This window comes from Schistocerca cancellata, chromosome 2 (genome assembly GCF_023864275.1).
Source record: "Schistocerca cancellata isolate TAMUIC-IGC-003103 chromosome 2, iqSchCanc2.1, whole genome shotgun sequence".
Lineage (NCBI taxonomy): Eukaryota > Metazoa > Arthropoda > Insecta > Orthoptera > Acrididae > Schistocerca > Schistocerca cancellata.
The window spans coordinates 258,727,497-258,754,113 of NC_064627.1; positions in this window are offsets into that span (position 1 = coordinate 258,727,497).

Sequence of the window (26,617 nt, forward strand, 5' to 3'; positions counted from 1 at the left end):
TATCTGTGGTTAGCAGACGACCATACATTCATTCATTTCAAAAGATCTCACCAAACTGGATGTAGGGATTTATTTTGTGGGAGTGCACATATGATAAATTAAATAAATAAATTGTCATTCTTTCCTACACTGGTATCCGGCTTCGCTGTATTAATTGAAATTGAGTTATTTTACAAAAAAAATATGTTGTTCTGACAAAAATAATGAAGTATGTTGTACCTATTTTCAATGTCGGGGGGTACTGTACCCTTTCAGTTTTATAATCAATTTTAAAAAATAGGAGCGCAGGTAACCTACTACGCCCAGAATAGTGAACGCAATATTGTAGCCAAGATAGGCATGAAGTCCAGGCCTACCACATTAATACAAGTATAGCCATCTAGCTACGCAGATGACGAAGAGATTGAAGAAATGTATGATGAGATAAAAGAACTTTTTCAGATAGTGAAGGGAGACGAAAATTTAATAATCATGGGCGACTAGAATTCGATATTAGGAAAAGGAACAGAAGAAAACGTAGTAGGTGAATATGGAATGGGGGTAAGGAGTGAAAGAGGAAGCCGCCTGGTAGAATTTTGCACAGAGCATAACTCAATCATAGCTAACACTTGGTTCAAGAATCATGAAAGAAAGTTGTATACATGGAAGAAGCCTGGAGATACTGGAAGGTTTCAGATAGATTATATAATGGTAAAACAGAGATTTAGGAACCATGTTTTAAATTGTAAGACATTTCCAGGGGCAGATGTGGACTCAGACCACAATCTATTGGTTATGAATTGTAGATTAAAACTGAAGTAATTGCAAAGAGGTGGGAATTGAAGGAGCTGGGACCTGGATAAACAGACTAAACCAGTGGTTGTAGAGAGTTTCAGAGAGATCATTCGGGAACGATTGACAAGAACGGCGGAAACAAATACAGTAGAAGAAGAATTGGTAGCTTTGAGAGATGAAGTAGTGAAGGCAGCAGACGATCAAGTAGGTAAAAAGACGAGGGCTTGCAGAAATCCTGGGTAACAGAAGAGATATTAAATTTAATTGATGAAAGGAGAAATTATAAAAATGCAGTAAATGAAGTAGGCAAAAAGGAATACAAAGGTCTCAAAAATGTGATCGACAGGAATTGGAAAATGGCTAAGCAGGGATGGCTAGAGGACAAATGTAAGGGTATAGAGGCGCATATCACTAGGGGTAAGATAGGTACTGCCTACAGAAAAATGAGACTTTTGGAGGAAAGAGAACCACAAGTATGAATTTCAAGACCTCAGACGGAAACCCAGTTCTAAGCAAAGAAGGGAAAGCAGGAATGTGGAAGGAGCATATAGAGGGTCTATACAGGGACGACGTACTTGACAACAATATTATGAAACTGGAAGAGGATCTAGATGAAGATGAAATGGGAGATATGATACTGCGTGAAGAGTCTGACAGAACACTGAAAGACCTAAGTCGAAACAGCGTGGAGGGTAAAAATCATAGAGGGAGACCAAGAGATGAATACACTAAAGTGATTCAGAAGGATGTAGGTTGCAGTAGGTACTGGGAGATGAAGAAGCTCGTACAGGATAGAGTATCATGGAGAGCTGCATCAAACCAGTCTCTGGCCTGAAAACCACAACAACAACAAGTTTTTTGTGTTATGATTATTCGACGCCCATTTTTACATTATAACTGTTCGTGGGAAAATGCTGTTCATCTCTTATTAACTGCGAATCAATTCTTGTGTTATGTTATTGTAAATTAAGGCCTGCACTTGCTGGGCCACAAACTCTAAAGCCCGCTCAATCGAAAACCTAAATGTTAAAAACTGATGCTTGAATGATTCTGACTGTCCACTATCGCTTCGACTATCGGTACCTCCAAGTCCCTTATGACTCACGGCTTGTCACAGAGACGGTCTACCATTTCGTTCCTCGCCATTCAGATTTGCCTGTTCACACTGGCAGTATCTACACCAACTAACTGTTGTGTCAGATGATGTTTCACTGTCACCCACTTCCACCAGAAAACGAATTACCGCACGACGCTCCATCAAAGGGAAGCGCCATATCTTTTATTAATACAGCCCTTGACGTATTTGAAAACTGTTTTCCCTTTTTATGAAGAAGAGAAATTTATTAATGTCGAATATAGGAAGTATTTTCTGAAAGTATTTGTCTCGAGTGCAGCCACGTGTAGAAGTGAAACGAGACGATAAGCAGTTTAGACAGAAAGAGAATAGCAGGCTTCCGAAATGTTGGCTACAGAAGAATCTTGAAGATTAGGTTGGTCGTTCTCGTGACGAATAAGGAGGTACTGAACAAAACTGGGGAGACAAGGAATGTGTGGCACAATTTGACCAAAAGAAGGGATCGGTTGACAGGACACATTCTGAGACATCGAAGGATCATCAATTTAGTACTCGAGGAAAGTGTGGGTGCTAAATGTCATAGAGGGAGACCTAGAAATGAATACAGTAAACAGATTCAAAAAGATGTACGTCGCAGTAGTTATTCGAAGATGAAGAAATTTGCACAGGTTACAGTTGCATGGAGAGCTGAATCTTTGACTGGAGAGCACAACAAAAGCAATTCATACATCCCATAAAAGGCTGCACCTCTCGGACAATCATTTTCTGTCGCACATGGTGAGTCATTGATCCTTGCTAAAGATTGAACTGCCGACCGCGCAATCAAAGGGTTCCTTGTCAGACCAGTCGTTGCAAATAGTTTTAGTAATATGAAATGTGGCCCTAACTACACCAGTAGGATTAATGCCTGCCATAAAATATTTGATATAAAAACAAATTCTAGTAATTATGATAAAGTATGAACGACGTTAATTGAAGAGTGTGCTTCTCAGTTTGTTAACATATTAAGTTATTTGTTTAACCAGTCGTTTGACTATAGAATATTTCCTGAATATTTTAAATATTATTATGTGAAATCATTGCTTAACAAAGGAGATTAATAAATATCGCCAAATTCTCGTTCAGTTTCAGTTTGACCAGCAGTCTTGAAACTTTTCTAAATATTAATATACAGAAATAGTAATAACCATCAGACAACAAACAATATATCGTCAAAGTTACAGTTCGGATTTCTAGACGTTTCCGGTATTGAGAAGGTTATCTAAATATTCAGCGAGAAGGCACATAACACATAAGATAATAAATTACAAGCTGCTGGTACATTTTGTGATCTGTCAAATTAAGTAAATTAGAATATTGCGGTGTAAAAGAAAACGCTGCATAATTGTTCTAATCGTATTTATCTGACAGGAAGCAAAGGGTGTCAGAAGAAATGAGACTTGTATTCAATTATCACGCATCATCCAACTGCGAAGTTATTGCATGGTTTGATCTTAGGACTCTTACTTTCTCGTGTCTATCAACGACCTGTCATCAGTAATATTAACAGATGGCGTTGTTAATACGTTTGCAGGTGATACAAACATTACAGTAAGTACAAAATCAAGTACAGTCTTATAAATATCAGTTAATGAAATCTTCATGGACATTATAAATGGTTCCTATCCAATTATTTGTCACTAGGCATTGAAAAATACACTATATGCAGTTGCCCGCCATTATTTGCCTAAAATATGACAACCAGATAGACGTTGACACTGTTAAATTTTTAGAATTGCAGCCTGATTACAAATTCAACTGGGACTAGCACGGCACAGAACTGCTGAAGCGCTGAACAAATGAAATTTTCCAATAAAAATACATCTCTTTTTCAAACCAACATCTCATTTTATGGAATCAATGGTAGAAACAAGCATAGTTATCACAAAGACTAGAAGTCACTTACTTTAGTCCATAAAGGTCTCCATTATTCAGGTAGACGCATCTCAATAAGTTACCAGAAATTGTAAAAGGTAACTGTTAATAAAGTTCTGTTTACGAGGAGTCTACAGGGTTTATCGTCGGCCAGCTCCTTCTGTTCCAGTTATTAATTTCTTAGCAGAACCAGCTGATCTGCTTAAGTTAGTAACAATATCAGTTAATATAAGTATGACGTAAAACATGCCTTCTGTATTCAATTTAATGCAGTAGTGCAATCAAAGAAAAAAGTGCTGTAAAATGATTTTTCTATTTGATGATGCGTGATTACAATAGCCTAAGAATTATCATGCGCACGTTGTTGTTGTAGTCTTCAGTCCAGAGATTGGTTTTATGCAGCTCACCATGGAACTCTATCCTGTACGAGCTTCTTCATCTCCAAGTAAGTACTTCACCCTACATCCTTCTGAATATGCTTAGTGTACTCATCTCGTGGTCTCCCTCTACGATTTTTACCCTCCACGCTGCCCTCCAATACCAGATTGGTGATCCCTTGATGCCTCAGAATGTGCCCTACCAACCGATTCCTTCTTCCAGTCAAGTTGTGCCTCAAATTTCTCTTCTCTCCAGTTCTATTCAATACCTCCTCATTAGTTACGTGATCCACCCATCTAATCTTTAGCATTCTTCTGTAGCACCACATTTCGGAAGCTTCTATTCTCTGTTTGTCTAAACTATTCGTCGTCCGCGTTTCACTTCCATACATGGCTACACTCCATACAAATACTTTCAGAAACGACTTCCCAACACTTAAATCTACACTCGATGTTAACAAATCTCTCTTCTTCAGAAACGGTTTCCTTGCCATTGCCAGTCTACATCTTATATCTTCTCTACTTCGAGCATCATCAGTTATTTTGCTCCCCAAATAGCAAAACTCCTTTACTACGTTAAGTCTCATTTCCTAATCTAATTCCCTCAGCATCACCCGACTTAGTTCGACTACATTCCATTACCCTCGTTTTACTTTTGTTTATGTTCATCTTATATCCTCCTCCCAAGACACTGTCCATTCCGTTCAACTGCTCTTCCAGGTCCTTTGCTGTCTCTGACAGAATTACAGTGTCATCGGCAAACCTAAAAAGTTTTTATTTCGTCTCCATGGATTTTAATTCCTACTCCAAATTTCACTTTTGTTTCCTTTACTGCTTGCTCAATATATAGACTGAATAATATCGGGGATAGACTAGAACCCTGTCTCACTCGCTTCCCAATCACTGCTTCCCCTTCATGCCCCTCGACTCAAAACTGCCATCTGGTTTCTGTACAAATTGTAAATAACCATTCGCTCGTGTTCCAATAAACATTGTCAAAAGCTTTTTTTAAGTCTACAAATGCTAGAAACGTAGGTTTGCCTTTGCTTACTCTTTCTTCTAAGATAAGTCGTAGGGGTCAGTATTGCCTCATGTGTTCCAACATTTCTACGGAATCCAAACTGATCTTGCCCGATTTCGGCTTCTACCAGTTTTTCCATTCGTCTGTAAAAAATTCGTGTTAGCGTTTTGCAGCCGTGACTTATTAAACTGATAGTTCGGTAATTTTCACATCTGTCAACACCTGCATTCTTTGGGATTGGAATAATTATGTTCTTCCTGAAGTCTGAGGGTATTTCGCCTGTCCATACATCTTGCTCACCAGATGGTAGAGTTTTGTCAGGGCTTGCTCTCCCAAGGCTGTCAGTAGTTCTAATGGAATGATGTCTACTCCCGGGGCCTTGTTTCGACTTAGGTCTTTCAGTGTTCTAAATGGTTCAAATGGCTCTGAGCACTACGGAACTTAACATCTATGGTCATCAGTCCCCTAGAACTTAGAACTACTTAAACCTAACTAACCTAAGGACATCACACAACACCCAGTCATCACGAGGCAGAGAAAATCCCTGACCTCGCCGGGAATCGAATCCGGGAACCCGGGCGCGGGAAGCGAGAACGCTACCGCACGACCACGAGCTGCGGAATTTCAGTGTTCTGTCAGACTCTTCACGCAGTATCATATCTCCCATTTCTTCTTCATCTAGATCCTCTTCCATTTCCATAATATTGTTCTCAAGTACATCGTCGGTGTATAGATCCTCTATATGCTCCTTACACCTTCCTGCTTTCCCTTCTTTGCTTAGAACTGGGTTTCCATCTGAGCTTTTCATATTCATGCAAGTGGTTCTCTTTTCTCCGAAGGTCTCTTTAATTTTCCTGTAGGCAGTATCTATCTTACCCCTAGTGATATGCGCGTCTATATCTTTACATTTGTCCTCTAGCCATCCCTGCTTAGCCATTTTCCACTTCCTGTCGATCTCCTTTTTGAGACCTTAGTATTCCTTTTCGCCCGCTTCATTTACTGCATTTTTATATTTTCTCCTTTGATCGATTAAATTCAATAACTCTTCGGTTACCCAAGGATTTATATTAGCCCTCGTCTTTTTACCTACTTGATCCTCTGCTGCTTTCGCTATTTCATCTCTCACAGCTACCCATTCTTCTTCTACTGTATTTCTTTCCCCCATTCTTGTCAGTCGTTCCCTAATGCTCTCCCTGAAACTCTCTACAACCACTGGTTCTTTCAGTTTATTCAGATCCCATCTCCTTAAATTTCCACCTTTTTGCAGTTTCTTCAGTATTAATCTACAGTTCATAACAAATGGATTGTGGTCAGAGTCCACATCTGCCCCTGGTTCCTAAATCTCTGTCTTACCATTATATAATCTATCTGATACCATCTAGTATCTCCAGGCTTCTTTCATGTATACAATCCTCTTTTATGATTCTTGAACCAAATGTTAACTGTGATTAAGTTATGCTCTGTGCAACATTCTACCAGACGGCTTCCTCTTTCATTTCTTACCCCCAATCCATATTCATCTACTGCGTTTCCTTCTCTTCCTTTTCCTACTGTCGAATTCCAGTCACCCATGACTATTAAATTTTCGTCTCCCTTCAGTACCTGAATAACTTCTTTTATCTCATCATACATTTCATCAATTTCTTCGTGGTCTGCAGCGCTAGTTGGCATATAAACTTGTACTATTGTAGTAGGCATGGGCTTCGTGTCTATCTTGGCCACAATAATGCGTTCACTATGCTGTTTGTAGTAGCTTACCCGCACTCCTATTTTTTTATTCATTATTAAACCTACTCCTGCATTACCCCTATTTGATTCTGTATTTATAACCCTGTATTCACCTGACCAAAAGTCTTGTTCCTTCTGACACCGAACTTCGCTAATTCCCACTATATCTAACTTTAACCTATCCATTTCCCTTTTTAAATTTTCTAACCTACCCGCCCGATTAAGGGATCTGATGTTCCACGCTCCGAGTGGTAGAACGCCAGTTGTCTTTCTCCTGATAACGACGTCCTCTTGAGTAGTCCCCGCCCGGAGGTCCGAATGGGGGACTATTTTACCTCCGGAATATTTTACCCAAGAGGACGCCATCATCATTTAACCATACAGTAAAGCTGCATGCGCTCGGGAATAATTACGGCTGTAGTTTCCCCTTGCTTTCAGAAGTTCGCAGTACCAGCACAGCAAGGTCGTTTTGGTTAGTGTTACAAGGCCAGATCAGTCAATCATCCAAACTGTTGCCCCTGCAACTACTGGAAAGGTTGCTGCCCCTCTTCAGGAACCGCACGTTTGACTGGCTTCTCAACAGATACCCCTCCGTTTTGGTTGCACCTACGGTGGGGCTATCTGTATCGCTGAGGCACACAAGCCTCCTCACCAACGGCGAGGTCCATGGTTCATGGGGGGGGGGGGGGGGACAAAAAACTTATCCCATGCAAATATAATATGTACAACTCTAATATGATTGAGCTCCTGTGACACACAAGTCGCCACGAACCATGAGCAAAGGAACAGAAATCACGATATTCACAATTTCAGTCGGCAGGACTTTATAATCGGTCAACCACAATATCACAGTAAGATAAGTGGATAAAATGGCAACAGCAGCTACCTCTACTATGAAGAGCCTCCACTAGCTACTCACTACTACTAAAGACAGCAGGACTACACCAGGCTACCCAGTCTATGGACAACAAACATCAGCATGAAATTCAGAAAACTTACGGCTGTGCGGCCGGTGTGGCCGTGCGGTTCTAGGCGCTTCAGCCTGGAACCGCGTGACCGCTACGGTCGCGGGTTCGAATCCTGCTTCGGGCATGGATGTGTGTGATGCCCTTAAGTCAATTAGGTTTAAGTAGTTCTAAGTTCTAGGGGCTGATGACCACAGATGTTAAGTTCCATAGTGCTCAGAGCTATTTGAATTTACGGCTGTGTGTAACAGCTGTGCACCTCTTCAGCGTGACTGCAAAATGCAATAGAAAACTCTCTCTTATATATGGCTGCGTGAAAATAAAATCACCATACACAATAAACACCCTTGCGGTCTCACACGCACGCCGTACAATATCACACTTGTAACGAACGTGCCGTATTGAAAAGCACACATTAATCACTGGCTGTATTCATTACGCTCAGTACTCTCCGTACAACAGCAGCAGCCTGACAGTTGTCAGTCGCCCACCAGTTACTGCGAACAACCAGAACATACTCCTACTGCACTGTACACTACAGCAACAACAAATCTCTGCTGTTCCCCCTCTTTGGCTTTGGTTGCCGTCTTCTCTGGTCACCGGGAAAAGACAATGAAACTTCCTGGCAGATTAAAACTGTGTGCCGGACCGAGACTCGAACTCGGGACCTTTGCCTTTCGCGGGCAAGTGTTCTACAATCTGAGCTACTCAAGCACGACTCACGCCCCGTCCTCACAGCTTTACTTCTGCCAGTACCTCGTCTCCTACCTTCCGAACTTTACAGAAGCTCTCCTGCGGGGAAAAGACAATGTCCACGCTCCAGGCAGGCGATGTCCATGACAGCTTTCTCACGCCTTACACGCTCCGTACTATAGGCCGCACGGCTGTGCAACGCACCACGTTGCAGACTGGAAACACCCGACTCCAGTCCACCTCGCTAGCTGCTCGGTCAGCGCAGCGGGTTGCTTAGCGAAGGGGCCCGGGTTTGATTCCCGGCCTGGTCAGAGATTTTCTCCGCTCGGGGAGTGGGTGTTGTGTTCTCCTTATACAAATATCGTTATAGTTGACATTATACTCTTCAGATGGCTGCATGGGCACGTGCCGAAAGCCAAACAAAAAGATTAAAAAAAGCCTTCTTGCTCTAGTCTGCTTCACCTGCGGCGCAAGACCGCAACTTGCGCCCGCCGCGCTGCACCCAGAACAAGTTCGGAACGCATCTCACAACAAGATCGGTCCCCATGACTCGTTCGCCCCAGCTTCCAGCAGTGGCTGCGGTAATTGCCGCGTCTCTCCACCGCGCCGGCCGACGTACTGAAGACACTCCGCCGATACGGAATAAATGGCCGTCGCGCCGGTCTTCGGTCCCGACGACGCGCTGGAGGTTTCTCCGCCTTTTGCACTGCGGGGACGACACTGGCCTAGTGATGATGATGTCGTTACCTCTCGGTACAGTGACTGACTTGTACCGTGTCGCGCCGCCCAGCTAGCCCCGAGGGTGTGCAGCGCCTCAAACGCCGCCAACCGCGACCTCTGACCCACTAGACTACCACAGCATCACTGCCATTGCAAACTGGGTGGGAAGGAAGGCAACCGTGCCGCGAAATTCAGTGTCACAGTGTAGCACGATATTTTGAACATGACGATGGTCGCCGCTTGTAACTGCTTATACCCATTTAAAAAACACGCCGAACCGAGACAGCTAAGTAAATGTTGCAGCCTCAGACCAGTGCAGATACTTCACTAGCTGCATAATCAATAGGGACTAGTGTTGCCAATTACCATCGGCTAAGGCGATGCCGTGTGCATTTTTTTTTTTTATTGTCTGCCATGGTGTGGATGCCAGCGGTCACATGACGATATCGAAATCTTCTAAAGATGTTACGGGAGGCAAGCAAGAAAAAGTGTCGTCGGAAGCTGTTGAAGGTGGTGTATTTACGCCTCAGCAACGTCACAACTAATTCTGAATAGGACACAACACATGTCCCTCTCCTTGTGCTATCAAAATATTACTAGTTCCGCCACACCCTCCTGGCATGATATCCTGTGACTTTTTCCTCTCTGCTCAGATGAGGAAACCATTTCATGGCAAGCATTTGCGAGGTGCCGGGGCTAGCAGTGTATTTAACACTAAATTCTTCTAGAATCTTCAAAGGGAAATTATGCTATAAGCCCCCCCCCCCTTTTCTAACTCCGACTTTTGCTGTTGCACATGATTAAGAAGAAATGCGAACTGACTGTAATCGACACTGCAAGTGGAGTAGAAAAGAATTTGGCACCTGCAGTAATTTAATTTGAAAGAAATTAATTTGATAAAGGAAAGTTTCATTAACATAGGAAAAAAATGAAAGGTTTGCTTTACCGATCCACAGAATGGAAGTTCTGTCCAAAATAACAATTTCATTTATTGTGACTAAACTCAAAATAATAAACAAAACACATGAAGCATTTACAATGCGTCAAATTGGATACTCAAATAAATGCTGTGAAGGTGAAGTTGTCCATAAACTAGCATGTGACGTTTATGACCAAGTGGTATGTGGAGCCAATTCCTTGCAACTCAAGTCTTAAGAGAAACACCCAGCCAACCCAACATTAGTTGCTGCTACAGTAGTGATAACTCAGACAATGAACATCCAAGAAAGAACCACGTAAGAAAAGACGGGAACAGGCGCGCTCTGCTGAGCTCTGATTATTACAGAGCAAAATTCCCTAATCTACCGGTGCTGCGGACATACATTACCAAGCTGTCTTCTTAACTGCAAGGACATGATCTGACGTACCGGAGGCGATGGCTGGTTGCTTCGACATCCCGTCGTCGTGATGATAATGTCACGAGTATAGCCCGAAACAAATTATCCTGGTCCGGTTGTTCCAGACTAAAGACTTCCTATCAATAGAAATGCGCCTCTGAGGGAGACGAAGAAGGCTCGCCACACAATCACTGATGGTACAGTGATTGATTTTAACAAGCGAAGTCACACAGTAAATCCGATACAGTCAACATTAGCCGAAACTGCTCAAGACGGACAAAATAGGCCGCTTGTACACAGAACGCTCAATTGCCAACTGTACTTGGAAAGTTACGTTGAAGTCGAAATTTCAACAACTTCGTCAAACATTTACACTTAAATGAAAGTATATTAGACAGCCAACAGAAGTCAGGCTGTCCAGAGCAGTGAGAGCGACCGAAAAGCGAGAACTGACCCTCTCGAGAGCACCTGTACAAGCCGAACACAGAACATTCCCGCCCCCATGACAGTGGCCATGATTAAACGTTCCAATCAGCAACACGAAAACCGGCGGAAAATTCCACTCTATTGCCGACGCACTACTATTCCACCAATGGAGATACTTGGCGCCGATTTTGCTACGTCACGGAGCTATCCCCTGAGCAAGCCAATCACAGTTATGATTTTGCAGAAAACGCGGGAATTTGCCCGCCAAGACTGCCTGGGAACACAAGTCATTCCCACACCTCGCTGGTAGCCCACCAGAAAGTGTTTTCACTAACTTTCTGCGAAGTAACGGAATCTGTAGCCCAGCCGCTCCGTCAGGCCCCTGTGGGCGTGCCGTCCCCGCTCTTATGACAATGTCGGCGTCTGGAAAGCATCCACTCGACTCCCTCACACCCGTCGGCCCAACCCTTCCAAGATCAGCAGAACCTGCCTGTCACCCGACCACCTGGGTGACGAGAGATGTTGCGTGGGAAGTTCGCATGTGAAGGAATAGCAACTTTTCACCAAATGCAATTAGAGAGGAAAATCGAATTACTTAGAGTAAGATAGAAATATGAGAGGGGGCTCATGCCACCTCTCACATTTCTATTATGTTGAGGTAGTTATTTCCGAGTTGGAACGTTAAAAAAAATGTAGACGGCTTCAGCCAAGCATTGGAAAAAATGTCTCACATTGAACGACAAATATGAAGGGTGTTCGGAAAGTAAGGTCTGACCGATCGCGAAATGGAAACCACAGTGAATATCAATTTTTTTTTATTCGCAACAGTTAGCCACACCTCCCAGCTACCTCTCTAAATAGTCGCCACTCTGACTTAGACATTTGTCGTAGCGCAGCAGAAACTTTCCAGTACCTTCGACAAACAAAGCAACCGCCTGTGCTTTCCGCCAATTCTCTACGCTGGTCTGCCTTTCGTTGTTTGTGCCAAAATGTCTTCGTAGCCAGCGGTTCATGTGAGTACAGATGAACATCGAAGGATGCCAATTAAGGGCTGTATCGTGGGTGATCAAACACTTCCCATCGAACACACTGCAGGAGTGTCTTCATTGCCCCTGCAGAATGAGGCTGAGAACTGTCTTGAAGAAAGAAACATACGACATTTATGTTATGTGGGCTGCATAGCTTCAGGCGAAATCTCTCACCAGAACCACATACTTGGCGGGGGACACTGTTGTTTTAGGAATTTATACGCAATCACTTTGCGCTCTGAACTGAAACGAATGACGCTAAGCGATCGACTGGCACACTAAAGACACTGCCCAACACATCTGTGCAAAGTTCCATCTGATTTTCACACTGGTTTCCATTTCGCGCCGAATCTGACCTTACTTTCTGAATGCGCCTCGTATGTTGAGAAGGACTAACACCACAACCAAGTTTCACGAACACAGCTTGATTTTCGACGCCATTGCTAAAGCAATATGGGTGTCTCTCGTAGTAGCTGAAAATAAGCGTCACCGTTCCAGGTGCACACGATACCTTTTTCTTCTGTTCAACTTTGCGCAAGCGCTTACGCTCCCAACGTTCGTAATTTCTTGGAAATGGAGTCCGTGCTTCATACTGCATTGCTTCCGTGGTGGTATAATATGGGTAGTTTTCATGACAGCACAACTAGAAGCCGCTGTCCGCCATTTTAGTAGAGCCAAACGTTAGCTTCTGGTTTAAGTACTTAGATAAAAAATGCCAACTTGCGTCATTTACACGTGTACTAGTCTTTCTGATTAAAGTGTAAAGGAATCATATTTCATTCGTAAGTGGACCGCTTCAAGCGATGTTTTCTTTTATGTACAGCCTATTCCTTAAGTCTCATTACCCCTCAACACCCCATCTACATTGCTTACATCCGTGTGAAACGTTCTTTAACAGCATGGGTGTCATGAGGGGAGAGTGTCCATCAGATTACCACCGTATAATCCAGGTCATCTGTGTGCAAGCCGTCATTTTCATGGCAAAAAATTGTTCGCCTCCAGGTACGGTATGATATTCGCTTCAGCATTGCTGGCGTGATAGAAGAAAATGTATTCCGAACAGCGCATTTGATTACGTCAGTTGTCTGATAATGATTCTGGGCAACTTTGATGAGTCGGCATAATGTATTGTCACACGATGTCAAACCGGGACTTGGGGGGGGGGGGGGGGGGAGGGCATTTCAGAGGTTCTGGTAACGCTGGTGATCCTCTTCCAATCCATGTGTATCTGAACACATCGATCAAATGCTCTGGCGCTCCATCTTTTTGGAACCAGATACGACCAAGAAGCCCCAAACGTTCCAATTCCGATACATACCACTCATGTAGCATGGAGAGATACGTTCCCTGATTCGCTGGCAAGACAGCATGAGTTTCGGGATTTTCAAAGGAATATGGACCAGTCAAATGGGTGGTATACATTGCAGCCTATGTCATGACATGGGGCGGGTTCAAAACCTGTTCCTCTAAGAAGTGCGGGTTCTCCTTGCTCCAGAAATAAACATATCCACTACGGTACACGGAACATTTGTCTGAGAACATAACTTTCCCACGTTCGGGAATTGTGTCAAACACCTCTAATAACCGCGCACAGATGCCACGCCAATTCTCCAAGTCTTGGTCACTCAATTCGTTTCCAAACGAGGATATGAACGGTTTTAGGTTTAAGTCTGTTCGCATATGTCACCGTAAAGTCGTTAATGGGATTTCCCGTGATCACTTGCGTAGCGACATTTTCGGTGAACGTACCACTGATGCTGCAACTTTCGCACATGTTTCTGCTTCTTCTCGGTCTTCCAGTGCGTGGTCGGTCTTTTACGGAACCAGATTCAAACAGCTTCTTCTACCATCGTAATATTGTTAGGTTCCGTGGTGCAGCCATATTAAACCTAATGGTGACATCATTTTGAATCTATCTCAGTGTTTTCCCAGTGTGACGCCGATCGTGAACCCAGATGTTCATGACGATTCGTCCTCCCAGAGTGTAATTGGATTCATCAGCCCTTCTTCTCACCAATCAATATCACCTGAAACAAGAAAAAACAATAAGTACACAGATGGGGCGTAATGGGACTTTTGGTACAGCTTGTACATGGATTTTATCTGCACTGGTTACTTCTACTGTAGTAGTTTTATTTCTGTAACTTGACCTTAGATTTCCTATCAATACAACTCGAAGAGCGCTTTGGTTGAACGCTGTTCAAAGTGGTTCAAATGGCTCTGAGCACTATGGGACTTAACATCTATGGTCACCAGTCCCCTAGAACTTAGAACTACTTAAACCTAACTAACCTAAGGACAGCACACAACACCCAGTCATCACGAGGCAGAGAAAATCCCTGACCCCGCCGGGAATCGAACCCGGGAACCCGGGCGCGGGAAGCGAGAACGCTACCGCACGACCACGAGCTGCGGACGAACGCTGTCAGAAGGAAATATTGCAAACCGTGCAGATATAGCAAAATATGTTCTCAGCATTTTCAGGAAGAAGACGTAGACGGAACATGTGGCGTCGGTAGTTACGATGCCTCAACGTAGGTGCACACTACGACAGAAGCCTAACTACGCCGACCACAGCACCCTCTGGCCGTCGCTGTGGAGCTCAGGGAGTGCCGTCTTGATTTCGCCAATTTCTTCAAGAGTAGACGGCCTGGAAATATCGCTTCTACTACCCAGTGGGCTAGCTTGCTATTGAGACTTTGTATTAGTTACGTTCAGTTAAAGTTTGGACAGCAACGAGTATTTGTTAGTTTTGAGGTTATACAGAACAGTCATCCTAACTTCACTGGATTAGACGTGGACTACGGCTTGATACCTACGTGCTCATCCTAGCCCAAGTTATGCGTGCATTTGATATTTACCAGTGTTTTTGACTATTAAAAGTGTTATAGTTACATGCAGTACCGAAGTGCTTCACCTCTCTTGGTCCTACTCGCTTCCTTCAGCCTTGGCCTATATTACAGAAGTAGCTCACAGAAGCAGACCCACGCACCGCCTATCCAGGGGAGACGCAAAAGAACATCAATTTCCTCATTCCATATTAAGGAAAATACTGCATTACGAAAGCAATTTTTTCACATCACTTACTTCCCTTCTTGTTTATTTGAAAAGTGAAGAAATAGAAAGTTGTGGTACACTGACGAGGCCAAATTTTATTACTGGATCAAATATCCCAGAAAAACGTCTAAAAACGCCTTCCTGAGATTGTGTTATTCAGGAAAGAGCTGTAATAGCTACTGTTTAAAATAACTGTTGCGTGGACAAGACAGATATTAAGAACAAGAAGCAATTGTCTGCTGATGTTTTGGGCAAACTAACACGGAGGCCCCAGCATCAAAAAAATGGTTCTGAGCACTATGGGACTCAACTGCTGAGGTCATTAGTCCCCTAGAACTTAGAACTAGTTAAACCTAACGAACCTAAGGGCATCACACACATCCATGCCCGAGGCAGGATTCGAACCTGCGACCGTAGCGGTCTCGCGGTTCCAGACTGCAGCGCCAGAACCACGCGGCCACTTCGGCCGGCGCCCCGGCATCAAAGCAACGTACAGCGATAAGTCTGTAGCGCCGTCTCCCCTTCTTATACCTCCACGTTTGCTACCGTGGTTCTGTGGGAATCTCTTTAGCAGGCGACAGGCAGCTCAGGGCCATGTGTGTTTCGTGGTGAAGTGTTGAGGTTACGCTCTAAGCTGACTAATGAAAAAAAAACGTAAATTACTTAAAAACTGCGGCATGCACTCACTTTATTCAGCATGTAAACGTCACTATAGATATTCAGATTTAGGTTATGACATGTTCTATATGCCTCCCATCATTCACGATGATGTAGCGCAGACCAATAGCGAAATTCTGCATGACCCCCTGAAGTGTCAGATCATCGATGCTATCGATGACGTGCTAAATGGCTGTTTCCAGCTGAGCAGTGGTTCTGGGTTAATGCTGTACACCAAGTCTTTAATATCGCCCCAAAAAAGGAGTCTCATGTGTTCAGATACTGAGATAATGGCGCAAATCGAGGGCCCATTCCAGTGGCCTCTGGGTACCCCTGAGACGGAATGCGGTCCCCAAACTGCTCCTCCAGGACATCCAATACGTCCCTGCTCCAATGGGGTCAAGCTCCGTCTTGCATGAACCACATCTCGTCGAAATGAGAGTCACATTGGATAATGGGGATGAAATCATCTTCCAAAACCTTCACGTACCCCACGGTAGTCACCGTGCCATCAAGGAACATCACACCGATTATTCCGTGACTGGACATTGCACACCACACAGTCAACCGTTGAGGGTGAAGAGACTTCTCGAACGCGAAATAGGGGTTTGTCAGTCCCCCAAATGCGCAAATTTTGCTTATTGATGAGCCCATCCAAATGAAAGTGGGCTTCGGTGCTAAACCAAACCATACAAGCGCATACTAATTTCCATCATGGCCTGCGGTCAACCGTGCAGTTTGAACGTCCTAACGCAATCCGTTCAGTCGTTATGACAATTTGGTTTCATATAGTTCAATAATTATCTCCCTACATGTTTACTCAAAGGAAAGCATGCTGAAATTCATGACTACACACAAAGAGAAGCCTAATTGAATGCCACTTTCTAAAGTTTATAAAAGTTTGAGATGTACTGCCATGAGCGTCAAGTATTAGATAAAAGGTCTCCGATCAATTCACTGTAAGGAACAACATTAGTCTGGAAGTAGGGAAAAAGAGAAGAAGCCTAAAAATGTATAAAAGTGCATATGAAAACTGTGGGCGAATATTAATGTCACTGTGACTTAATAGCATTGAGAAGCGTGACATCTGAACAAAAGAAAAAATGGGATAGGTGGAGCTCCATAACAAACTACTAGAAACTAAAATGAAAGACAATGATGCTGCAAAAAAATACTAAATTGAGAAACCCGACCTCCTTTGTAGTGGATGGATTCTGCGGCTATGGCATCCTCGAATTTATCGAGTCGGAGGGTGTTAATGAACATATACTCTTATGATTAGTGTAAACACGTTTCTTTTTTTTTATTTTGGTCATCAGTCTACTGACTGGTTTGATGCGGCCCGCCACGAATTCCTTTCCTGTGCTAACCTCTTCATCTCAGAGTAGCACTTGCAACCTACGTCCTCAATTATTTGCTTGACGTATTCCAATCTCTGTCTTCCTCTACAGTTTTTGCCCTATACAGCTCGCTCTAGTACCATGGAAGTCATTCCCTCACGTCTTAGGAGATGCCCTATCATCCTGTCCCTTCTCCTTATCAGCGTTTTCCACATATTCCTTTCCTCTCCGATTCTGCGTAGAACCTCCTCATTCCTTACCTTATCAGTCCACCTAATTTTCAACATTCGTCTATAGCACTACATCTCAAATGCTTCGATTCTCTTCTGTTCCGGTTTTCCCACAGTCCATGTTTCACTACCATACAATGCTGTACTCCAGACGTACATCCTCAGAAATTTCTTCCTCAAATTAAGGCCGGTATTTGATGTTAGTAGACTTCTTTTGGCCAGAAATGTCTTTTTTGCCATAGCGAGTCTGCTTTTGATGTCCTCCTTGCTCCGTCCGACATTGGTTATTTTACTGCCTAGGTAGCAGAATTCCTTAACTTCATTGACTTCGTGACCACCAATCCTGATGTTAAGTTTCTCGCTGTTCTCATTTCTACTACTTCTCATTACCTTCGCCTTTCTCCGATTTACTCTCAAACCATACTGTGTACTCATTAGACTGTTCATTCAGTTCAGCAGATCATTTATTTCTTCTTCATTTTCACTCAGGATAGCAATATCATCAGCGAATCGTACCATTGATATCCTTTCACCTTGTATTTTAATCCCACTCCTGAACCTTTCTTTTATTTCCATCATTGCTTCATCGATGTACAGATTGAAGAGTAGGGGCGAAAGGCTACAGCCTTGTCTTATACCCTTCTTAATACGAGCACTTCGTTCTTGATCGTCCACTCTTATTATTCCTTCTTGGTTGTTGTACATATTGTATATGACCCGTCTCTCCCTATAGCTTACCCCTACTTTCTTCAGAATCTCGAACAGCTTGCACCATTTTATATTGTCGAACGCTTTTTCCAGGTCGACAAATTCTGTGAAAGTGTCTTGATTTTTCTTTAGCCTTGCTTCCATTATTAGCCGTAACGTCAGAATTGCCTCTCTCGTCCCTTTACTTTTCCTAAAGCCAAACTGATCGTCACCTAGCGCATTCTCAATTTTCTTTTCCATTCTTCTGTATATTATTCTTGTAAGCAGCTTCGATGCATGAGCTGTTAAGCTGATTGTGCGATAATTCTCGCACTTGTCAGCTCTTGCCGTTTTCGGAATTGTGTGGATGATGCTTTTCCGAAAGTCAGATGGTATATCGCCAGACTCATATATTCTACACACCAACGTGAATAGTCGTTTTGTTGCCACTTCCCCAATGATTTTAGAAATTCTGATGGAATGTTATCTATCCCTTCTGCCTTATTTGACCGTAAGTCCTCCAAAGCTCTTTTAAATTCCGATTCTAATACTGGATCCCCTATCTCTTCTAAATCGACTCCTGTTTCTTCTTTTATCACATCAGACAAATCTTCATCCTCATAGAGGCTTTCAATGTATTCTTTCCACCTATCTGCTCTCTCCTCTGCATTTAACAGTGGAATTCCCGTTGCACTCTTAATTTTACCACCGTTGCTTTTAATGTCACCAAAGGTTGTTTTGACTTTCCTGTATGCTGAGTCTGTCCTTCCGACAATCATATCTTTTTCGATGTCTTCACATTTTTCCTGCAGCCATTTCGCCTTACTTCCCTGCACTTCCTATTTATTTCATTCCTCAGCGACTTGTATTTCTATATTCCTGATTTTCCTGGAACATGTTTGTACTTCCTCCTTTCATCAATCAACTGAAGTATTTCTTCTGTTACCCATGGTTTCTTCGCAGCTACCTTCTTTGTACCTATGTTTTCCTTCCCAACTTCTGTGATGGCCCTTTTTAGTGATGTCCATTCCTCTTCAACTGTACTGCCTACTGCGCTATTCCTTATTGCTGTATCTATAGCGTTAGAGAACTTCAAACGTATCTCGTCATTCCTTAGTACTTCCGTATCCCACTTCTTTGCGTATTGATTCTTCCTGAATCTTGAACTTCAGCCTACTCTTCATCACTACTATATTGTGGTCTGAGTCTATATCTGCTCCTGGGTACGCCCTGCAATCCAGTATCTGATTTCGGAATCTCTGTCTGACCATGATGTAATCTAATTGAAATCTTCCCGTATCTCCCGGCCTTTTCCAAGTATACCTCCTCGTCTTGTGATTCGTGAACAGGGTTTTCGCTATTACTAGCTGAAACTTGTTACAGAACTCAATTAGTCTTTCTCCTCTTTCATTCCTTGTCCCAAGCCCATATTCTCCTGTAACCTTTTCTTCTACTCCTTCCCCTACAACTGCATTCCAGTCGCCCATGACTATTAGATTTTCGTCTCCCTTTACATACTGCGTTACCCTTTCAATATCCTCATACACGTATCATATAAAATAAAATAAAAACTACACATTGAAAGCTCCACATATTGACTAGTAACTTCCATTAAGTTTCGGGAATAATCAGTGAAGTGCTTTGTTTTGAAATGCGAAATAAATATTTGAAACTGGTACACAAGTCACGGTTACCACTAACAAAATATTATTGCCACTATTTTATCGCTAAAGCTTACCAAACAGAAAATCTAAAATCTCGCTGTGACTTCCTTCAGAAATTTGCAAACAAAACGTCGTCGACGCTTTATATTTCTCCTTCCACTATCATTCAGACACATTTTTTTACACACAGTCGCGTATTCACCACAATAAACACAGCACAAACTCTCAAGCAAAGAAGGGGATCCACAGCGAACTGCTTGCACCTGAGGCAACGTGTGCACGCGAGAACGCCCATGTGTACACGCGTCCCTTCCACTAATTTTTGTGCGCGCGCTCTTAGCCTGCGGTCACACTGGCACCGATATCTGGCGATGCCGCCGCCGACCGACTCTGGCCGAAAGCGGCCGAACTTTTCAAATCAGTTCGCACTGCGAGCGCTGTCACGCTGTAGCCGATCTAATCGTCCGAACGTGCAGACTTTGGGCGACAGATGGTAAAATTCAAATTAGTTTGTTTTCTTCGGTCAAACTGACCGACATTCCCAAACACGAGATATGGAGTGTGAGAAACTGACAAGTTAGTCCACGAAAGAGTGAGCTTGTGCATCCTGAGGATGAAAATATCATAATCGGGATATAGTTCGGAATGTATGGACTGAAATCGCTTGTTTTTTGGAAAACACAAGTAGGCAAAAAACTTCATTGGAAATTTTGGCTGTCAATTATAGCCTCAAAAATAATTTATTCAACTGATGAGGGTGGCGTATCTTATGTTTATAGTTTTTGTAGTGGTATCGTTACTGATTACTTCCGTTTTTATGCTAGTAGGGTGGTGATTCTGTTAATATGAAGGTGATTTCAAACATAGTGTACTGTACGTATTTCCACTTTTCAGTGCTTTAGGTGTTCAGGGTACGATATGCTAAACTTTGTGCTTGTCTTTCGCACGTATGCTGAATGGCAGCCATTGCATCTTAATTGACGTTTGTCTGCACAACTTTAAATAAATACAGCAAACAATGTTTCCAAATTGATTTTCAGGTCACCACGAATGATCTCGAGTATGTAACAGAATGTTAATGCCGTCATCTCATACATTCGTTAAACTTGCCTTATCGCGATAACTGAGGACTGAGTGTATAGTACTCGCCACGTTCTATTCGAGACAGATATAGCTCATTCACATGAATTCGGTGTTTTTTTTTTTTAATAGCAAAAGCTGAAAATGTATTTAATCTGGTATTCTCCTGGCTATTTTTTATTGATAGTAATATTAAAAGTTCTTTCTTGTTGTTTTTGTTGTGCCTTTAGACCCTCTTGTGAAAGATGCTGCCTGGGTTATCTCTGTCGTCTTTTATCTATCGTGATACAACTACTATCTCGCCCTTTTAAAATCTTTCACTTGGTTGTATAGTTAGAGCAGCCAAGTCCCCATTTTTTCCGCTTTTTATCTCTTTTTACGTGTTTGTCTCATGATAATGAGGGACTGATGACCAAATAGTTTAGTCCCTCTAAACACATAATCATCATCATCGTCCGCTGAGTGGTCAGCGCGACAGAATGTCAATCCTAAGGGCCCGGGTTCGATTCCCGGCTAGGTCAGAGATTTTCTCCGCTCGGGGACTGGCTGTTCTGTTGTCCTAATCATCATTTCATCCCCATCGACGCATAAGTCGCCGAAGTGGCGTCAAATCGAAAGACTTGCACCCGGCAGGTTGCCCTAGTCAGACGACATTTATCATCATCATCTTGTTAAGTTCTAGGACTAGATTTTATTATGAAGCACACATCGATATATTTCAGGGGCGTGGAAGAAGTCAAAACTATCCAGGATCCAGGTGAAATACAGTTTACTTCTATTTTGAACTAAACATGGTTGATTTACTTATGATTGAAATTAATCACAGATAAAAAATGTCTTTCATTATCTGGGCCCAGTAAACTGAAATATAATTTGGTTATATTTTAAAACTACTTTTTCGTAGTAATAATGATTTCAATGTTTGCTTTCTGCTGCGATCAGAGATGCTTGGCTGATAGTTAATATAGATCAGTTATTAAACAATGGACAATGGCTGCGCTGCATTACGAAGCGATTTAACAATTATAATTTCTCAATACAGTTTCGAAGTAAATCATTCAAGGTTAATAAACTGATTTTTCACATAACTAGTGTACAATTTAACTTTAAATAAAACTGAAACTCTTTTTTTAGATAACTTTTCGTCATTTTACGTCTTCATAACATAGGTACGCTATTTTTCAGAAATTAAAGTTTGTCGAACCTATCGATCTCAAACATTTTCACAGCTCAAGATATATATCGCTCACACGAGCTAACACTGAACCAGAAGGAACATTCAATGAGGAAACAAGGTGATCGAACCAAAATGAGCTAACAGAATGATCTGAAGAAAGTGAAAGCGAGACAGTATTGTCTCTTTTACTTACAGATGAATACCAACACACTAATTGTAATCTAAAATATTCTTACTCCTCTACTCTCTTAAGATTATGCTGTATTCCTTTTTTTAACTGATACTTAAATATTTCAATTAAACTAATTAAATTTTATTTATTATTAAAATTACGTGTTAAGGCCGTCAGAGTGTGGGTAAAAATACAAGACTTGCCTCCAAGGACAGAGGCGTCGTGGTATCCATCCCGTGCTAAGAGGCTAATCTCTAACCTACTTCGTACATGGAACAGATTTTAACCTAGTCTAACATTCTTGACCCCGCCAAAAAATGACGGAGATCGTACGAAGTGCTCGGCCGATGTTATCGGCTGAGATCTGGCGACGGTGTCTGACGGCAGTTGTCGGTGCCACTGTGAACGGAGACTTACTCCCGTGCGTCTGTGATTGCGCACAAGGGAAGAGACATCGTGTGGACATACCTTTATGGAACTACTTCTCGTGACATTCCAATACAGGTCTCCTTATGCTCTCTGCTTTCTTCAATTTTAGTGCCCTCAAATAGTCTCCGTTCTTCTTCTCATTGCTGCCCCTCCTGCTCCGTCACCCTGCCCCTTTTCTCGCGCGCCGGCTGCCGTGCCACGGTTGGTTATGTTTTGTGATCATACCAGCCTAGATCACTAATAAAATACCGATGAACGGCCTGTTATGTTGCTGGCTGGTTGTAACATTACGTTTCCTGGCTAATGGGGAATCTTTTAAGAGTCTCGCTTTTAGCCACAGAATAGCACAGCCCACCATTTCAAAAGTTACTGTGGATGTATGCACTGCAATTTGCAACACATTAAATGACCAATACTTAGGTGACCTTGTGTTATTTTTCCAAGTTTGAACTATACTCAGAATTTTGCAGTCCTCGTCTGTCGCACTGGGGCAAACTGCAAGGACTTTCTCCCTTTCACTGCCAGTTTCTCTTTCCTGGCAAGTTGAAATCAAGCAAGAGGTGCAGTTAAATCAAACCTGAACTTTCGTAAACTAAGGCATGACGATACAAATCGAAAATCACCGTATAACGTTATATGCACATTCCTCAGAAAGAAACGATGTCCGACTACCTTATTATGATACAGTGGGTCATGCATATACCTTTCCTCGCTGTATGCCTGGTTTCAGACGCTTAATTCCTCTCTGCTCCATTTCATTTCTAGAATACGAAGCTATCAATAGAAAAATTCCTTCAAATGGTTCAAATGGCTCTGAGCACTATGGGACTCAACATCTTAGGTCATAAGTCCCCTAGAACTTAGAACCACTTAAACCTAACTAACCTAAGGACATCACACACACTCATGCCCGAGGCAGGATTCGAACCTGCGACCGTAGCAGTCCCGCGGTTCCGGACTGCAGCGTCAGAACCGCTAGACCACCGCGGCCGGCAAAAATTCCTTTCACAAACAGCTAGTATATGAGAGTCCACTGCAAAAAAAAGTTTCTTTTCTGCATTTGTGGAACCTGTTTACTGAAAAAAAAATGCAGAAGATCCCCAACGCGAGAAATCCCCAACACGAACGTCTGAAATTAGCCACTAGATGCCTAACAATAACCAAACAACAAGCAGTAAACACAATGGTACACCCTTCTGCGCATGCGCGAATTATCGCTGCCTACTGCACATACACGGATTGCCGGCAGTTTAGAACTGCTCTCTATTCCTGCATGCAGATAATGTGTCTGCTAATTTTCGTAGTTTCGCCCGTTCTACCGCTAGATGGCTGTCGCGGTAGACTAGTATCGTTTGCGGCGGACCGTCGTGTACTACCGGCTTTACACCCGGTTACCGATCGGCGCTTTCCGGACAGGAGGCGCCCGCGCGCCGGGACTTGTGGAGCGAGCACGTGCTCGCCGCCCACCCCGCATCTCGTCGCGTGAGTCACAGAGATCGTTCACCCCGGCCGGCAAGGCCGCCGCGAGTGGAGAGCCAGCCGGCAGAATCCGAGCGTACCGTTACCACGCTGCGGCACTGCGGGCCCCGGTGGACCAGCCATTGTCGCGGCCTGGCCCGCAGCTGCTCCGCGTTGTTTTGTTTTCTCGTTTTTGTGCCCTCTTCCTGTCTGACGGCATGCGCCGGCGCCCGTTACTCGCGCCTCTGAGCATGGCTGCGCACAGCCGCGAGTGTCAGCTTACCTGCGAATCCGTAATCCCAGTAGAGCCGTTCTCGTCGCCACGCAGCGGTAGCGCGAGCTACCGTACAGGCATGAAGATTATTTTTCTATATAAAAGATATCATATTTACGCCAGTGACTGTAACACTTTCTGTATTTCACGAATGAAATTTCGGCCTTAGGCCATCATCAGGTGCAGATTTTTGTGACTTTAAGCCATGTCAACAAGCCACAAAAATATGCACTTGACAATGGCCTAAGGCCGAAATTGTAATCGTGAAATAAATAAAAGTGTTACAGTCACTGGCGTAAATATTATATATTTTATAAAGTTCTACATGACTGTGAACCCAGGTATAAAAAGTTAGTTAATTATTTTTCTATGTTGGGACAAATTACAACTGGCGTTCCACACACCTGCACTTCCTGTATGTAAATAAACTCCCTTCTTTCTTTGTTGAAGCATCATTCAAATTTAACAAAGCTGCAGTAGTAGCGAAAAATGAAATACATGAAGTGTTATTGATTGTTTCTGAGTAAACATTCTGTCCCTAATTTACAAGGGCAACTCCGCATAGCTCTCCCGTCAGATTTAGTAGTAAATTGGCGCAATGGGGGGTTAGGTTAGGTTAGGTTAGGACCCGTCAAAAACCGAATACAAACATTGAACTATCGAAGCTCAAGATGTGCAACATCAAGCGAATTACAGGAAACACGATAACATGGTTGTGTGGTCACGGCGTTGGACTGCAAAACAGTTTTTTTCTTTTTTTTTTAATTCCTATGGGACCGAACTGCTGAGCTCATCGGTCCTAGGCTTACACACTAGTTAATCTAACTTAAAGTAACTTACGCTAAGGACAACATACACACTCATGCCCGAGGGAGGACTTGCACCTCCGACAGCGAGAGGGCGCGAACCGTGGCAAGGCGTCTCGACCGCGCGGCGCAAAGCAAAAAAATGGTTCAAATGGCTCTGAGCACTATGGGACTTCACATCTGAGGTCATCAGTCCCCTAGAACTTAGAACTACTTAAACCTAACTAATCTAAGGACATCACACGCATCCATGCCCGCGGCAGGATTCGAACCTGTGACCGTAGCAGTCGCGCGGCGCAAAGCAGAAGATCTGTGTTCAAAGCTCCCTCACGCCCAATTTTTCTTTTTTTTTTTTTTTTTTGAAAAACTTATGAACTTTCCGTTCGGTCAGTGACGTGTCTGTTCTCTTTCGGTAGTCTTGGCAACTGTCATACTATACAAAGGTTATGGAACATGAGTCATGCGGTAAGAATATATTACCGTTGCAAGTAAATGTGACGAATGGTGAGCGCAGGCGTGACGCTGCAGAGACCTCCCACAGAAGTGAAAACGACAAATAATCAGGTGTGAACTATTTATGCAGAAAGGAATTCAAGAGTCAAAACTTCCAAAACGGAACGCAGAAATCATAACATGTGGTACTTGTGTAGAATAAGTAGGAGGTACACACGTCTGGAGGTCCAATCCTTACTAGGCGCTGTTGCAAACGGACTTTACACCACGACATAGACACAAATTTGAACACAGCTAACAGACATTTCAGTGACCGAACAGTTGACAATTTTGTGAAAAAAAGCCGGCCGGCGTGGCCAAACGGTTCTAGGCGCTACAGTCTGGAACAGCGCGACCGCTACGGTCGCAGGTTCGAATCCTGCCTCGGGGATGGATGTGTGTCATGTCCTTAGGTTACTTAGGTTTAAGTAGTTCTAAGTTCTAGGGGATTGATCACCTCAGATGTTAAGTCCCATAGTGCTCAGAGCCATTTGAACCAATTGTGAAAAAAAATGGAGGTATGAGGCAGATTTGAACACTTTTCTCCCATCTCCACAGCCCAACACCGTGAGCAAATAACCACGCCGCTGTGACTGTTAGGCTCGCTCGATGTTGCACGTCTTAAGCGGGGATCATTCATTGTTTCTATTTTGTTCAATTTTTTCGCGGTTCAGTACACCTTCTTCCTTTTTTTTATCATGCTTGATCTGTGTTCAGTTTTTGACGGGCTATCTACTGGGCGATCTTCCCACTAAATCGGAGGGGGGGTGCGATAGGGATTTTCCCTTGTTAGGGAAGTCACAGTTTATTCACTTCTGTACAAGGCAAGCTGTGACATCACCTATAACAACACACCAGGAAGAAAAGGAAATGTCTGGAACGGATTATTCACAACACCTGGGTATGCATATTGATCAGAACGTCAGTTAAAAATCAAATATTAGGAACGTTCTCAATCGCTTTAGTATAGTAACGTTTTCTCTGCATGTAACGGCTTCCATTCATTGATCTCATACGGAATAATTCTCTGGGGCCA